Raw genomic sequence first — 8,247 nt, forward strand, 5'->3', positions numbered from 1 at the left:
ACAAGGCTACCGTGAAGCATCTCCGTGTGATAAAACACACCTCCAGGCATCCTCCTCTTATCTGCAGCAGCTAAGGAAAGCTGCCCTGCCTTATCTACCCCTTTCTTCCTGCTCTCTAAACGCATCCTCGATTCATGCCGGAGGGGCCCTGGGGAGTCAGGCTGGTGGATCCTGTGCTCGGGGTGTGCAGCATCAAATCCTGTAGCGCGGGCTTTGCCTTGAGGCGGCTCCTGTGTGCACCACGAGGGTGGCCTGGGGAGCTCGGTGAGGAGGGGGCAGAGGGGAAAGGAGAGGCAGAGGAGGTGGAAACCTTGGAGCAATTCAAGTGTACGGTGGACCTGGGCTTTTCTTTCTGGAAGGAGACTCAAAGGAAGACAGAGGAGCTCCACGCTGGCCGCACCTGGAAGAAGCTAGGCGTGGCTGGGTGCAGGGGCTTCCGCCTGCAATTTCAGCACCGTGGGAGGCCAAGGCAGGTGGATCCCTTGAGGCCAGGAATTTGAGTCCAGCCTGGGTAGCATGGCAACACTCTGTCTCCACCCAAAATATAAAGTTAGCTGCACATGGGCACATGTGCCTGTAGTCCCAGCGACTTGGGAGGCTGAGGTGGGAGGATCACCTGATCCCGGGGCGGTTGAGATTGTAATGAGCTGTGATGGCACCACTGCACTCCAGCCTGGGCACAGAGTGAGACCCCATCTCAAAAAAAAAGAAAGTAAAAGAAAAGAAAAGGAACTAGGTGTGCTTTCCAGGTGATCAGATTCAGCTTCACAGAGGTAGAAGCTGGAGATCAGGGCGAGAGGGGAAGGGAGAGGGCCTCCCCCCGAGGCCTGTGGGCAGGGTTCTAAGTCCTCCACCCATGGTGAGTCCCTTGTCCTGGACACCTGTGGTCCAACTCACCCAACTCAGTCTCTAACGGGCAGAGGCCAAGCAGGGTCACCCCACAGTGGAAAGCCCAGGTCAGCTTCGGGGAACTGAGGCTCTCCTTTGACTCCAGTCCCAGGAGGAGGAGTTGTGGGGACAGAAGCACCTCTGGGTCAAGGCTCCTGGGCCAGGGCTGCCGGTGGGAGGCCGGGGAGACTGCAAACCCCTTTGCTCCACCCAGCATTGAGTGGCCTAGGATTGGCCTCCTCTGTCTGCTTCATGTCCTCTTCCCTCTCTGGAGAGAGTGTGGATTCCTGAAGGGCAGTCAAGCTACATGGGGGCCAGGACAGAGGGTGTAGCCGGCACTCAGTTCCACCTGGTGTCGCCATCCCAGTGCATGCAGCCACGCCACCACCTGCCGCCATCTGCCCTCCTTTAGCTGCCCGCTCCCTGGTTACCAGGAGGCCCCGCCCACATGCAGAAGGGGTGAGAGGTTCTGGGGATGCACATGCCCCAGGAGCAGCCCTCACCTCGCTGACATGTGAACACCCCAGACCTCTCACCCCATAAGCGGGACAAGGTTGGGGCTTGTGCTAGATGCTGAGGCCACATCCTAGGGGTGGTGGAAATGGATATGTGAACACCCCAATCCTCATGCCCCTTAAATGGGGTGTGTGCTGGACACCGAGGCCACGTGCTGGGGTGGGCTTCTCCTGCCCCTCTGGGGTAACCAGCTTGGAAACCCCCTCTTGGGTGGCTGTTCTTTCTCTGTCTCAGGTCCCCACTCTCTAAGCGGCACTTCCTGAAATCCCACCTGAATAAACAATTTTCACCTAAAAACCTCATCTCAGGGTCTGCTTCTGGGGAACGCAGATAAGACGTGGGCCTTGAGGGCATCTTCATGCCCCCTGAAGTGCACTTCTTGGGCTTCAGGCAGCACCTGCATCGTGAGCAGGGGCAGGGCCTTCCCGGTGTGCCTGCTCCCAGCCCCGGCCATCCTCATGATGGAGAGCAGACCAAGGCGGAAGTGCCCGGGCCAGCCCTGGCTCTAGACAGAGGCGCTCTTGAGCCTCACTGGTGGTGTGGGGAGCTCCCTGTTAGTAAACCATGTGGGGCTAGAGGCTTGTTTACCATGAATGCTCAGGCCTCAGGGTCCCCTCTGCAGGGCACACTGCTGGAGCACAGGATGGCGGGCGTGCCCATCTGGGGATGCCTGTGTTCTGAGGCTCCATGTCCCATTGCTCTGTGCAATGCATCACCAGCAACAGTTAGGGGTGAGCCCCCTCAGGGATGCGGGGAGGAGGGGGTCAGGGTGGTGGCTCTCTCCTTGAGCCCACCGTGTTAGTGGTGGTCTCACCAAACAGCTGCCTGAATGGGAAGAGGAGAGAGTGTGAGCCCACGACAGAGAGCATGGCCTCTCCCCAGCACTCCCTCCAGAGCTCCTCATGCACCTCTCCCTGTAGGGATACACCGGCCAGCACCTTTCCTCACACTGTGTCTTCCTGGGAAGCTGGTCCCATCCTTTCCCATGGGCCGCCTTCCACACACTCTTCGGCACAGCCACTGCTGAGGGCCGTCTTCTCCACCACTGCCCAGCAGTCGGCCCCCAGAGGCCTTTCCTGTTTCCATGCAGCCACCGGCAGCCCAGCAGGGCTGGCTCATGGGTCCTTTTTGCATCCCATGTCCCATCACAGAGCAGGTGCCCATTTGGTGCTGCTGCCCTGGATGTGGGCATAAGTTGAAGTCTGCTGCCCCGGGCACCTCCCCCAGACCAGGCCCTCTGCCCAAGTGTGAAGCACACCTCAAGTTCCTGCCCTTCAGAAGTGGACAGACATGGAGACAGAGTGTCTGGGGGTGCAGAGCTGTGGAGGGGGGGCTTCTGGGGGACCTGGAAGAACACAGCTTCGGAGAGAAGGAAGGAACAGTGGCAGGCACGCCAGGGCCAGCTTCTCTTGCTGTCTGTCTGTCTGTGCTTTGCGGCATCATCTCTTTTACTGCTTTTAATGTTCATGAAAAATCCTTGACGTGGGAACTACAACTCTCCTTCAAGTAATGAATAAATTGGGACTTATAGAAATTCAGGAACCTTTGCAGGGCCCCTCTGCTTAGAATGGAAACCCAATCCCAGCCAGTCTTACTTCCAAAGTAGGCCCTGGTGGCCATGGACAATTCTGGAAGGATGGGTTCCTCATATGATGTGAAGGGCAGTTTGTTCTGGGAGTACGCCCACTCACCTTTGAAGGTGACATGATGATGTGAAAACTTGCTTGTTCTCAAAAGCATCTCAGAGCCTCCAGCGCAAGCAAGACCAGGATTCAGAGTCCCAGGAAAAAGGAATGCAAGTTAGACAGGCCTCCCGTGGCTGACGCTGGCTATGACAGAGCCCAAATAACATTTATTCAGGAAGTTCAAACATTGCCGTGTGGCCTACACTCCAAAGCACTGCCAAATTCTTCTTGATTTTGTCTGGACTATGTACAGGCAGCCTGGATAAATACAGAGATGATTTTTCCTGAAATAATCTAAGCATTTGCTTCAGCCTTTGGTTTTTACATAAAATTCTGTTTGCTGGACCCCCAAGAGGGGGTTCAGAACCAAATTAGGTTGTGTGAAATTAAAAAATATTTTTTTAAAACCCAGCCTGTAGAAGCTTATTGTCTGGTTATGGGAAAAATCAATTTGATGGAACAGATGCCCTCTGCTTATAGGCTGTATTATACCAGAGCAACCATCCCACAATTAACAGAGACTAAAGCTGGAATGCATGGGAGAAAAGCTGGCATCTGAAGCATTGGAAAGTCACTGAGATGTCAAGACCTCAGGTGCCAGCGTCAGCTCCCCGAGGAGCACAGGAGACACGCTGAGTGCCGTGGCCGCCTTTTCCGTGGCGCACGTGTAATCTGCCACGTGGGGCAGAGTCCAACAGACAGCGCCCCATGCATCTGAAAAGATCAAAGAGGAAGCCAAGGCTCTCCAGGCAGCCGGGGCTGGGGTGGGTATGATCCATAAGAAAAGGGATTTCCAGAGAAGCGAGTCCACCATTTTGCACAGATTTTTCTCTTGGGGAGTCTGTCAGATCCCAAGCCTCATGGAGTCATAAGAGGCTTACAAATCAAGCACAAAACTGCTGGTCAGTGCTAAGTAGCCAAGGAGAGCTGGAGAGTCAAGTAAGACAAAACTCCCGAGGAAGAGAAAGGGCCCTGGTGAGTACCTCCTCTTCTGGTGGAGGCCTCCGTCGTGCTGTGGACCAAGAGCGAAGAGACTAGAACCAAGTCAGTCTTGGCAATGCTCGAAACCTGGCTTCAAAACCTCTCAGGCCCTGCTTGGATCAATATCCTGCTCTACTGCAACAGCTGGGCAGGAGATGACTCCACTCTGGAGGGAGAAGGAAGGCGGGCTCGTCCAGACCTTCTAATGCTTCTATGCAGTATGCCAAACATTGGACACAAACGTGCCAGGCATGCCACAGAGAAGGCAGAATGGCACGAAAAATAAGACCGTAGAAACATGTCTACATGGGATCTAGAGTTTGCAGTTTTTAGACAGAGACTTTAATATAAATGTAATAATTCAAGAAAACACATAATCAAATTGAGAGTTTTACCCCAGAACTGGTAAGAATAACAACTCAAATATACAATAATTGACACTAAGAATGCCCTGAGCCAGAACTCACGTAGGAGACATAAACCACAAATCTGAACAGAGAAATAATAATGCGAAGAATCAGTAACTGATAACAAGGACCTCCTACCAAGGTGCAAAGAGAACACCACATAACACAGGGATGAAGCTGCGGGGAGAGCCCTGCCCGGGGCTGTGGCAGTGCCGCTGAGCTGGGAGGGCATCTGGAAGAGGGGACCCATGTCTGCAATCCAGACCTGGCTGGAGAGGGCATCGCTCAGGCCCACAGTGTGGGTGAAGGACGTTCCCTGAGGTGACATAGGCCAGGACCTGCCAAGCAGACTTGCGCACGTCAAGTTGCCTATAAAATTCTCTGGGAAGCTTCCCCAGTTCGGAAGGAAAGGGTCTTCACTGTAAGCTGGTAATCGGGAAGGGCGATGAGGACGGCAAATAAGCGGGTAATAAGGAGAAACGGGAGGATTCACACATATGCTAAAGAAGGATGCGTGAGAACGTCACAGCTTTGCCAAACGGGAAGGAGCTTACATTGGACAAACCTTCCTGCCAGAAGCCATCACAGGTGAACCCCATCTGACGGCAGGTGCCAGATACTGTGATTTTGGAAATGGGAAGTTTTGTGGCAACCCTACGTAGAGCAAGTCTGCCTGCGCCATTTCCCCAAGAGCATGAGTCCCCTTCAGGTCTCTGCTATTTCGGTAATTCTTATGTTTGGTAATTCTTGCAATATTGAAAACATTTAAATTAAACATTTTATGGTGAGCTGTGAACAGCCATCTTTGATGTTCCTATTGCAATTGTTTAGGGGCACCAGGAATTACACCATGAAGACTATGACCTTGACCAGTGAATGCTGTGTGTGTCCTGACCGCCCCCCAAGCCGTCTGCCCATCTCTCTCCCTCTCCTAGGGCCTCTGCGTTCCCTCAGACACAACAGTATTGAAATTAGGCTAATTAGTAACCTTGCAGTGGCCTCAAAGTGTTCACATTAAAGGAAGAGTCACACTTCTCTCACTTCCAATCAAAAGCTGGAAATGCCTCAGCTTAGTGAGAAAGCAGGTTGAAAGCGGAGACAGGCCAAAAGCTGGGCCTCTTGTGCCAAACAGCCAAGTTGTGAATGTAAAGGAAAACCTCTTGGAGCAACTTGAAGGGGCGACTCCAGAAAACACGCAGTTGGAAAGGAGGTGAACAGGCTTCTTGCTGATACGGTGGAAGTCTGGGTTGTCTGGAGAGAACGCCAATCCAGCCACAACATTCCCTGAAGCCAAAGCCTAGTCCAGAGCAAGGCCCTAACTCTCTTCAATTCTGTGAAAGCTGAGAAAGGTGAGCAAGCTGCAGAAGGAAAGTCTGAAGCGAGCCCAGGTTGGTTCCTGAGGTTTAAGGAAAGAGGCTGACTCCATAACACAAAAGTGCAAGGTGAAGCAGAAGGTGTGGGTGGAGAGGCTGCAGCAAGCCATCATTAGCCCTGGCTAAGCTCCTTGAGGAAGGTGGTGATGCTAAACAACAGATTTTCAGTGTGGATGAAACTGCCTCCCACTAGTGGAGGATGCCATCCAGAGCTTTCAAAGCTAGAGGACATGTCGAAAGCAATTGTAGAAAGTAGAAAAGCTCCTCTTCAAAGTTTCTTTCCTAGTCTCAGAATAAATAGTAAGCACCAGGAGTAATACCTTCTTTTGAATTAACTTACTCTGAAGTCTAACCTTTTAGTAATAATTATTTTTATTAAAACCTGAAATAGCTATCACTGTAATAAAGGAATGCATGCATTCCGTGTTCTGAGCTTTTATACTTAGGCCCAGCTATTTCCACTGGCTTGCTCAGGCATGTCTAGACACGCTCACAGGCAGCCTATGACCTTTGCTTGTTTGACTTTCCTCTTTGCCTTTATTCTCCACTGTCTTTACCCATTTTAGGAAAGTTTTAAGTTATTAGTCAATCAGGTATAGTTTAGACTGTGAGGCCCAGCTCCAGCCAGTGGAGGCAGGTCACAGCAGTAGGGGCCAATCTGTAGAAGATAAATATGCCTGCCTTTCTTTTGTTCATTGTGCTCTCGTGGCAAGACTGCTGGAGAGCGTACCCTTTCTGCAGAAAGTAAAATTGCCTTGCTGAGAGATCCTTTCTCTCAGTGCTGATTTTTCTTCGTGGCACCAAGGAGCGTCTGTTTCCAACAGGGAAGAAGTCAATACCTGGCTTCAGAGCTTCAGAGGACAGGCTGACTCCGTTGTGAGGGGCTAATGCAGCGGGTGACTTTAAACTGAAGCCCGTGCATATTTCCCATTCTGAAAATCCCAGGGCCTTAAAAATGATGCTGAATCCACTCTGCCTGTGCTCTAGACATGGAACAACAAGGCTGAATGACAACATACCTGTTTACAGCATGGTTTACTGAATGTTTTAAGCCTATTGTTAAGACCTACTGCTCAGAAAAGAAAAGACTCCTTTCAAAATATTAATGTGAAAGTTCATCGGGTCACTCAAGAGTTCTGATGGAGGCCAGGCATGGTTGCTCATGCCTGTAATCAGCACTTTGGGAGGCCCAGGCAAGTGGATCGCCTGAGGTCAGGAGTTCAAGAACAGCCTGGCCAACATGGTGAAACCCTATCTCTACTGAAAATACAAAAATTAGCTGGGTGTGGTGGAACATGCCTGTGATTAATTCTAGCTACTCGAGAGGCTGAGGCACAATAATTGCTTGAACCTGTGAGGCAGAGGCTGCAGTGAGCTGAGATCACATCACTGCACTCCAGCCTGGGAGCCAGAGTGAGAGCCCATAAAAAGCTCTGAAGCTGATTCTCTGACGGAGATATACAAGGAGATGAATGTTGCCTTTATGTTTGTCAACCCAACACCACTTCTGCAGCCCTGGATCAAGGAGTCATTTCAACTTTCTCCTTATTTAACAAATATATTTTATAATACTACAGCTGCCACAGTTAGGTTTCTGTCATTAATCTGGGCAATGTAAATAAGAAACCTTCTGGAATGAACTCACCATGCTAGATGTCATAAAGAACGTTTGTCATTCACGGAGAGAGGTCAAGATACCAACATTAGCGCTTTGGAAGAAGTTGATTTCAACCCTTTGAGGGATTCCAGACTTCAGTGGAGGAAGCAACTGTAGATGTGGTGGAAACAGCAGGAGAACTAGAGTTGGAAGTGGTGTCTGAAGATGTGACTGAATTCCTGCAATCTCATGATAAAATTTGCACAGATGAAGTGCTGCATCCTACGGATGAGCAAAGAAAGTGGTTTCTTGAGATGGAGTCGACCCTTGGTGAAGATGCTGTGCACATGGTTGAAATGACAACAAAGGATTCAGAATATGACACACATTTAGTTGAGAAGGCAGTGGCAGGGTTTGACAAGGTTGGCTCCAATTTTGAAAAAAGCTCTACCATGGGTCAATGGCTACCTCATGCTGCTGAGAAATCCTTTGTGAAAGGAAGAGTTGATTGATGCTGCCAAACCTATTACTGTCACATTTTAAGAAACGGACACAGCCACTTCACCTGTCAGCAACCACCACCATCCAGGCAGGATCCTCCACCAAATATACTCCCTGAAGGCTCAGATGATCATCAGCATTTTTAGCAAACAAGTATTTTTAAATTAAAGTATGTACATTTTTTTCAACATAAAGTTATTGCACACTTAGTAGCCTGCAGGATGGTTTAAACATAACGTTTATGTGCACAGAAAAAAACAAAAAAAAAGTGATTCATTTTATTGTGATTTTTACTTTAT

This window comes from Cebus imitator, unplaced genomic scaffold (genome assembly GCF_001604975.1).
Source record: "Cebus imitator isolate Cc_AM_T3 unplaced genomic scaffold, Cebus_imitator-1.0 Scaffold449, whole genome shotgun sequence".
Taxonomy (NCBI): domain Eukaryota; kingdom Metazoa; phylum Chordata; class Mammalia; order Primates; family Cebidae; genus Cebus; species Cebus imitator.